The following is a 7,498-nucleotide window of genomic DNA, read 5'->3' as shown; positions in this document are numbered from 1 at the left end:
CACACACACACACACACACACACACACACACACACACACACACACACCAAAACCAAACAATTTTTTTAAAAAAGCCTAGGATGGTGGGACTCGGCTGTAATCCCAGCACTCAGGGAGGCAGAGGCAGGCAGATTGCTGTGAGTTTGAGGCCGGCTTGGTCTACAGAGTGAGTCCAGGACAGCCTACCCAGGCTACACAGAGAAACCCTGTTCCCAAAACCCCATAAAAGAGAAGAAAAGAAAGAACACATGCAAACTCTTTCCAGCACATTCTCCTTCAACGTGCATTTATTAAATGCCACTCCCACCTGCTGCTGCTTGAAACACACTTAGAGGCAAAGTCTATGCGTACTATGCAGTAAATGCTTTCCATTGAACCCACAGGACTTTCTGAAGCCAGAACTTGAGTTACATCCACTTTAAAGCGGGGAAAGCCAGGCTCAAGGAAGTGAAGGCTCTGAGCAGGTTCACGCTTCACATGACACAAGAACAGTAGCCTGACTAGTGGGGCCTCCCTTGGGGGAGTGAGAACGGACACATTACTCTTTGGGGCAGGCCAAAATAAACTTCAGCGAGAAAGATGCCTGGGAGCAAGCAGGTGGAACTTGGACAGTGGAGAATGGAGGGAAGGCATCTCAGGCAGAGGAATCTGAGCAAAAAAGGAGTGGACAAAGTTCAGAGTGCGCACCAAAGGAAAACAAGGCAAGGCAGGTATGCTGGCTCGCTGGCCTAGAAACCTGGGCTCCAGCTGCACCACACCATCTCTCTGCTCCCCACTCCCACCCATTGTCTGAAGCCTGCCAGTGGTCTCCCTTCAAATGCCTTTCTGTCTTTCAGTCCCCATGGCAACAGCCTTAAAGCTCACTTTCATCCAGCTGCTTCTTATTCTAATTGCTTCCTCTGTGGCCTGCCAGGAAGTACTCTGCCCTCCGTGAGGCTGCGCAAATCTAAGTCAGATCTTCTCACTGCCCCTCTGAATTGACCAGGCGAACGCATAGCACTGTACAGACTCTGCGCCTCTTGCGCACTGCTAGCTGACTTTGCACTCCCATCTCCTCCCCCCAAACCAACTGCTTTCGTCATTACGTCTGTTCTTCCGGTCCCTGATGGACCCACGAATTAATTAGACACAGAAAAATGCCTTCTGAAAGCCAGGTGGGAGAATGAATGTGTTGTGTAGCCAAGGCAGCCAAGGAGGGCTGGGGTCAGCTTACCTCTTGCAAGACTATGCTGTGCCGGCCCCTCCCCCACACTTCTCAGCCAGCCTTTGGTGATAAGGGCCTACTGCTTTCCAAAACCTAAGGGGGGAGGGAGCGGGAAATAAAATGGCAATTGGTCACCATTTTTTCCCCTCTTTTCAATCTGGCTCCCCTGCTCCTTTCCTTAGACTCTTCTTTGCCTGCCAACCTCCCACTTTCTTTGCCTGCCAAGGGAAGCTGGTAACTGAAGACTGCCCACACATCCTTTATGGGAGCCAGATCTGCAGTGCAGAAGAAGGGCCAGGCTATTTCTTCCCAGCAGAGTGGTAGGACGTAGGCTGCCAGGAAGGAAGTCAGGAGAGCTCAAGGCAAGTGCAGCTAGCTGAAAAACTGTTGCTTGTGGGATGCAGGTGACATTTTATGGATGCAGAGACCTTGTTTGTATCTACTGTAGAGATGGCAGCTGTGGCAACCTCAGCTGGTCTGGCATAGTGAGGGAGGGAGAGTGCTGGTAGAACCTTGGTAGAAATATCACTGCTAAAGCAGTTGTGCTGGATTCGCCAGATTCCCAAAAGACCACCAGGAGTCAAGTCCAGTGCAAAACACACGAGGATCTTTATTCACAGCCTGAATTGGACTTCAGCAGATGCTAAGGTATTGGCATCCAGCTGAGAGCCCCGGGCTTTGGACTGTGGGTGATTTATAAGTCCCAGTCCCTCCCAGAGTGCCCGAAGCATGGGATTCCAGCCTGGAAAGCTTCTATTGGTTAATACAGAAAAAGGGAATGTTACATTTCAAAACTGTTTGCTATGGAAAAGTGTCAGGACCATGAATGGTTCCAGGTTTCATTGTTCTCTTTTGCCTGGGGGGATGGTATGAGGGGAAATGGCTGGCTTTGGGCTTCAGTCCTATCCTGGACTGATAGACTGCTGCTAGGGAAGAGGGGCTGATTAGCTCAGTCTGTGCTATCTCCAAGAGCAAGGCCACCCAGGCATGTTTCCTGGCAACAGAACCTCTAATGAGCAGCAAGGTCAGCTCTTCCCTGGGATTGGCTGGATCTGCCTAGAAGCAGGAAGGTCAACTGGCCTGACATGTTTTAAACTTTTTAGCTCAGCACCCCAAAACCTAGTTCTTAATTCTTTGGTCTCTCATTTCCCTAACCTCAGACAAGTTCCTTGAAGTGTTTCCTGAAACATACAAAACTTTGGTTTGCTTTGTACTCTTTTTCACATTTAGCCAGGTTTTCTCTAACCTTAGCCAAGGATTCTCTGTCTATTCTTGAGTGGTCAGTATAAAAACAACATTCTTCTTTGAGGGCTGCACATACCCCACCCTGCTGTAAAAACAACAGATCCAAGACCCTTCTGTTTTGCAACACTATTTCTGCCAGGAAATCAATTCTTTTCTAAGTGGGTGATTGAGTTCTCAAGGCATTGAATATCTTTATTAATATCTGCCTTTAAGCTGTTATAATTCTGGCTTTGTACATCCAGTGCTGCAATATCAGTTCCTGCTCCAGCTAAGCAGGTCCCCAAGATAATAGCTAATGTCAGGGAGCCCTTTTTGACTTAGCATTTCAGCCTGTTAGATAGGATAAAGGCTCATGAATTTCTCTTCTTCTGTAACTTCTTAAGACTAACTTTGGGGTGGAGATATTGGGGACACAGGAAGGCTTAAAGGCTAGTCAAAAGCTAGGCAACAGGGCACCATCTAATAAGTGATCAAGTTGAAGAGACAGAAATCTAGCACATTGGCTGGACTGGTTTACTTCAGTTTTTGGCAAGTCCAGATCTCAGCTTGCAATCCATAGCTGATCCCTGAACGGAGTCTGTCAACCAGGTAAAAATCTGCTAAGACAAATTCAGACTAAAGACAGAAGTTAAATTTTGTCTAGTAAATGGGGAAAGGGAGGAATCCCAAGACCAAGGGAAAAATTGAACTGGGGTCTGTTTGACGAATGGCAGATCCAGGTCTTCTGACACTTTGATTTCCTGAAACTCATATGCATTTTAGTTTACAAAAGGAAGTATATTAGTATCACTATTGTATTGAGATCCATACTTTAGAAAAAGCAGGTAACAAGTGTCTACAAGACAGCAGTAGATTCATGCCATTAAGATCTAGTAAAAGCTATGGCTTTATGGAAGCTCCTTTAAGTCTATCTCCAGAAGACAACCAAAGGTTAATTAAAATCTTGAGCTTGTGACTAGATAATAAGCAGTCAGTACTCTATCAGCTTATTAGAATTCTATTGATAAATGTTGTAATTCAGAACTTCGAAAATCTTATAACGTAAGCATAACAATAGCATAGAAGGGGGAAGAAATCTGAAATATCTTCCATTTTTAATTATTATTTTTACACTATTATAATTTGTATTCATATACCTTAAAATATTTTCTCAGACTCATAAACATTTTATAATTTGCATTTACCAACTTTAAAATATCTATTTAAACCCTCCTATCTTTTATCAATTTTCTTAGAGAGTCTTTTTAATAACTTTTATTAATTAATCTTGAACCATTTTCCTAGATCCTCAAACAATTTTTAGATCCTCATAACTTAAACTTTTATATCCTCAGACCTTACATAAACTAAACTTCATATTTTTTTCTATCCAGTTATTCATTATAAGACAAGGCAATTAACATGAAGCCTGTGAGCAAGGCAAACCTCTTTGCTTTTCTAAATAAGCGATCTAGTACTTAGTATTTCTAACTAGCTAATAAATAGACCAATGAACTAACTGTCTGCTATTTAATTGCAAAGCTATCATTAGCTTAGCTTAACCATCAATGTAACCAGAGACCTGAGAAGGATAAATTATAATCTAAATGAATCTATGTATCAATCAAAATGACAGAGGTGACTAGTCAGTCTACCACCTAGGCAGCTAGCTGTCCCTGGCTCCTGTGGTCTCACAGCTTTTAAGCAGAAGCAGTCCGGCCATCCACAGAAGATAGGAGACTGTTTCTGTGGAAAAAAGAACATGAGAGATTGGCCTTATCTCACCTTCAGCACCATGAAACAATGACTTTCCAGGTGTCCACAGCTTAGGCTGGGCCCTAGCAGTGGGCCAGTTGGGGCAGTCTTGAACAGTGGTTAGCATACCATAATCCAGAGTTGAAGTCATTTGTCATCCAAATCTTCTCGGAGACCATGGGGAGCTGTTACTAGGGTTTTGGCACTCTTTGTCATAATAAAACTTACATACATTAGATGCCATATTCATCAGATCTCTGACAAGTTTGAGGGCCAGCATATCTGAGTTAGTCTTTGTCTGTCTTTAGTTATTTGCTCTAAACTGCATCCTGCAAAACAGAATGCTATAATCTCTAATTCTGGCATATTCCTTAGATAAGTGTTTTAGAACCATATCTATTTTGTTACCCATCCTAGGCTTCACCTTGAAAACATAAACAAAAGACTATGTAAAGCTCAAACTTGTAACCAACTGCAGTCATTAGCATAACTTTAAATATATTTCTGAACTAAAATCAAAGCAAAACTTTAATCATAGAGTTCATAGGGGGGCTGGAAAATCTTGCTGATTCTACTATATCATATTGTTAAGACCAAACAGCAAAAGTTTAAAGGACAAAAGTTTTACTTAACATTAAACAGAGACCTGAACATAGCTGGCAGCCCTCAACAAAGATGGCGGTAAAACCATGGCTCCATCCTCTTTATTTCTGAACCAACATGGTGGACAACCATGTGTTGTTACAGGCCGTGGCAGGCAATTTAAAAACATAGCCATTAGGTGTCACTACTGGTGTTGCCTTTTCCCATGGTATAGCACTGTGGAGCATTTATAGTTTCCAATAACCAAGTTCTAACATTGTAATCAAGTAAGTTTTAGAACCAACTATACAGAATAGTATATAACAATTTTAAAACTGTGCTTGGACTATTCTGGCCATACCAAATCTATAGGACAGAAAGAAACAGCATTAAATCATTTATTTAGGAACTGGCAGCCAGGCATATATTTCATATAATAGTTAACAATGACTTGAATTGATCGTCAGTATAACCCTGGGCTAACATGGAGCTGCAGTCCTCTTCCCCTTTTAAAGAGCATAAGCTAATATTTTGCATTGAAGAATCACCAGCCTTTTAAATGAAGAAAACCAACCAGAATTAATCTAATCTAAAATTTCACTATATTTTATATATTGAAATCATATTTTTCAAATCATATTTGCAGGTATGAGAAACCAAAGCAAATACAGTTCATATGCTCTCTGGCTTTCTATACATACTCTGACCTTTCATAACATTTTATATACCTTCAGGTTAGGGGTATCCTAGCTCTGTTTCTCTGGTTTAGACAGACATTTTTATTTTAAACAAACTATTTTTTCCTTTTCTTTTTTTTTTATTATCCCAGTTCTCTCTCTTGCTTTTCAGACAATATAAAAACTTCTATCAAAAATACTTTTTATCATTTTTTTACTATGTTATTTCATGGGGTTTTACCATCCTGCCATGATACATTGTAAAAACTGAAGTTTTCTTAATTGGTTCAAACAGTATGGCTTGGTTTCATTTGGTAAAATTAATAAAATAAATACCAAGGTCTTTTGACTTCCCCCAAAGGGTTGATAAAATTTTCTAAGTTCTTTGCCAAGTTCTTTTCCAAGGTCATTATTTTAAAATACCTGATAAACTTTAAAAATGTTTTATAGCCTTAAACATTTAAACATTCTCCAAAACCTATTTTTGCAGTATTAAAATACCCAGAGTGAAGTCATAGAGCATAACCATAGTTTTTAGAATTCAAAACCAAATGTTATCAGTTTAAACAATTCATTGTCTCTAAAATCAATACCAAGTGTATTATTTTGATGTTATAAACTTTGGATGCTAGCAAGAAAAGTACTTTTATACAAATACATGGAGGTGTAGCTCTACTATCTCATATAAACAGAGTTTCAAACCTGATTTTTGTTTTTATAAACATGGTTTTCATGAAAGGGCAGAAATTATGTAAAATCTTATCTCAATTTGTATTACCTTTGAAGACTTGTTTTTCAGTGGGCTCATGCCACTTGTTCAGAATGCTTCCAACCCTAAGGTACAAGTTTAAGTTAACTTTAGGTACAGATGTTATAGATTTTTCTAACATACCCAATAACAAATAATCTATAACCAAGACATATAAAACATAGTAAATAGTAAACTTATATATTCAAAATAAACAGATACGACTTTTTTTTTTTTTTTACTTCTTTTAGCAGTAATTTCGGGGGAGGAAAATCTTGTTACCTGTTGAATCCAATTTCATATCTCAGAAGCTGCTGTTGTTGCTTTAAGAGCTGCTTGTCTCTCTGTGCGGTAGGCTGCATTCACAAATAACCTGAACTCCGAGAAGACATGTGCCAGATCAAAGACCAAAGCAGTGGCAGAGCTCTGCCAGACTGGGGCCTCACAGAAATGGGCAAGAGTTAAGTCTAAGGAGTTAGAAGAAGTCTGTCCCATAATATCTGAGTCTCGTCCAAATGAATGAGAACAGTCAACATAGACACCAGACAGACAAACACAAAGCCAAACAATAGATTCCATGAGTCAAGCAGGCAAAAATCCAATCCAGTACATTGGTAGCACTTCCTGTCTCTGTGGGGGCAACCCACTTTCTTCTAGGCCTAGCAAACAGACTTGGGACCTATTGTCCCACTAGTGAGGCTCTCCGTCCTCACTAGGACCTGGGACATCTCCCAGATTCATGTGACTGTAACCTTTCAGCTCATCAGCCAGAATACTACCAGTGGCTCCTTGGCCACCATTGCCAATGCCTTAAGATCTCACACCCAGAATAACAGAACAAAGACACAGGATAGCAGAACAAAGACATAGAACTTGGCCAAGACAAAAACACTTACCTGGTGTTCTGATCCTCTGGTTCTGGGAGCCCCAGGGGTATTGAGGACCCCAGCGGATGAGCCCTCAAGATGTTGTACCTGATTCAAGAGATCCCCAAAAGACCACCAGGAGTCAAGTCCAGGGCAAAACATACGAGGATCTTTATTCACAGCCTGGGCTGGACTCTTGCAGACGCTAAGGCATTGGCATCCAGCTGAGAACCCCAAGCTCTGGATTGTGGGTGATTTATAGGTCCCAGTCCCTCCCAGTGCGCCCAAAGCATGGTATTCTAGCCTGGAAAGCTTCTATTGGTTAATACAGAAAAAGGGAATGCTACATTTCGAAACTGTTTGTGTGGGAAAGTGCCAGGACCATGAATGGTTCCAGCTTTCCTTGTTCTCTTTTGCCTGGGGGCGGGGGACTGAGGGGAAA

General features: G+C 41.3%; 1 protein-coding gene across 5 annotated transcripts in view; it reads right to left on the bottom strand.

Annotated features, from left to right (window-relative positions):
• LOC129676543 (protein FAM156A/FAM156B-like) overlaps positions 1–7,283 on the bottom strand; it is a 95,349-nt gene extending 88,066 nt beyond the window's left edge. For 3 of the 5 annotated variants that reach the window (XM_055606929.1, XM_055606931.1, XM_055606934.1), the window contains exons 1-2: positions 7,087–7,283; positions 6,473–6,563 (exon numbers count right to left, since the gene is read on the bottom strand). The gene's annotated coding sequence lies outside the window, so the exon portion shown is untranslated. Of the gene's footprint in view, positions 1–6,220; positions 6,237–6,472; positions 6,564–7,086 lie in introns of those variants that run through there. The other 2 variants (XM_055606930.1, XM_055606932.1) reach the window with 2 other exon arrangements.
• Between the last annotated feature and the right edge of the window lie 215 nt (positions 7,284–7,498).

Source organism: Psammomys obesus, unplaced genomic scaffold (assembly GCF_907164565.1).
Source record: "Psammomys obesus unplaced genomic scaffold, mPsaObe1.curated_primary_1811, whole genome shotgun sequence".
NCBI classification, from domain to species: domain Eukaryota; kingdom Metazoa; phylum Chordata; class Mammalia; order Rodentia; family Muridae; genus Psammomys; species Psammomys obesus.
This window is presented reverse-complemented; position numbering and strand designations above follow the sequence as displayed.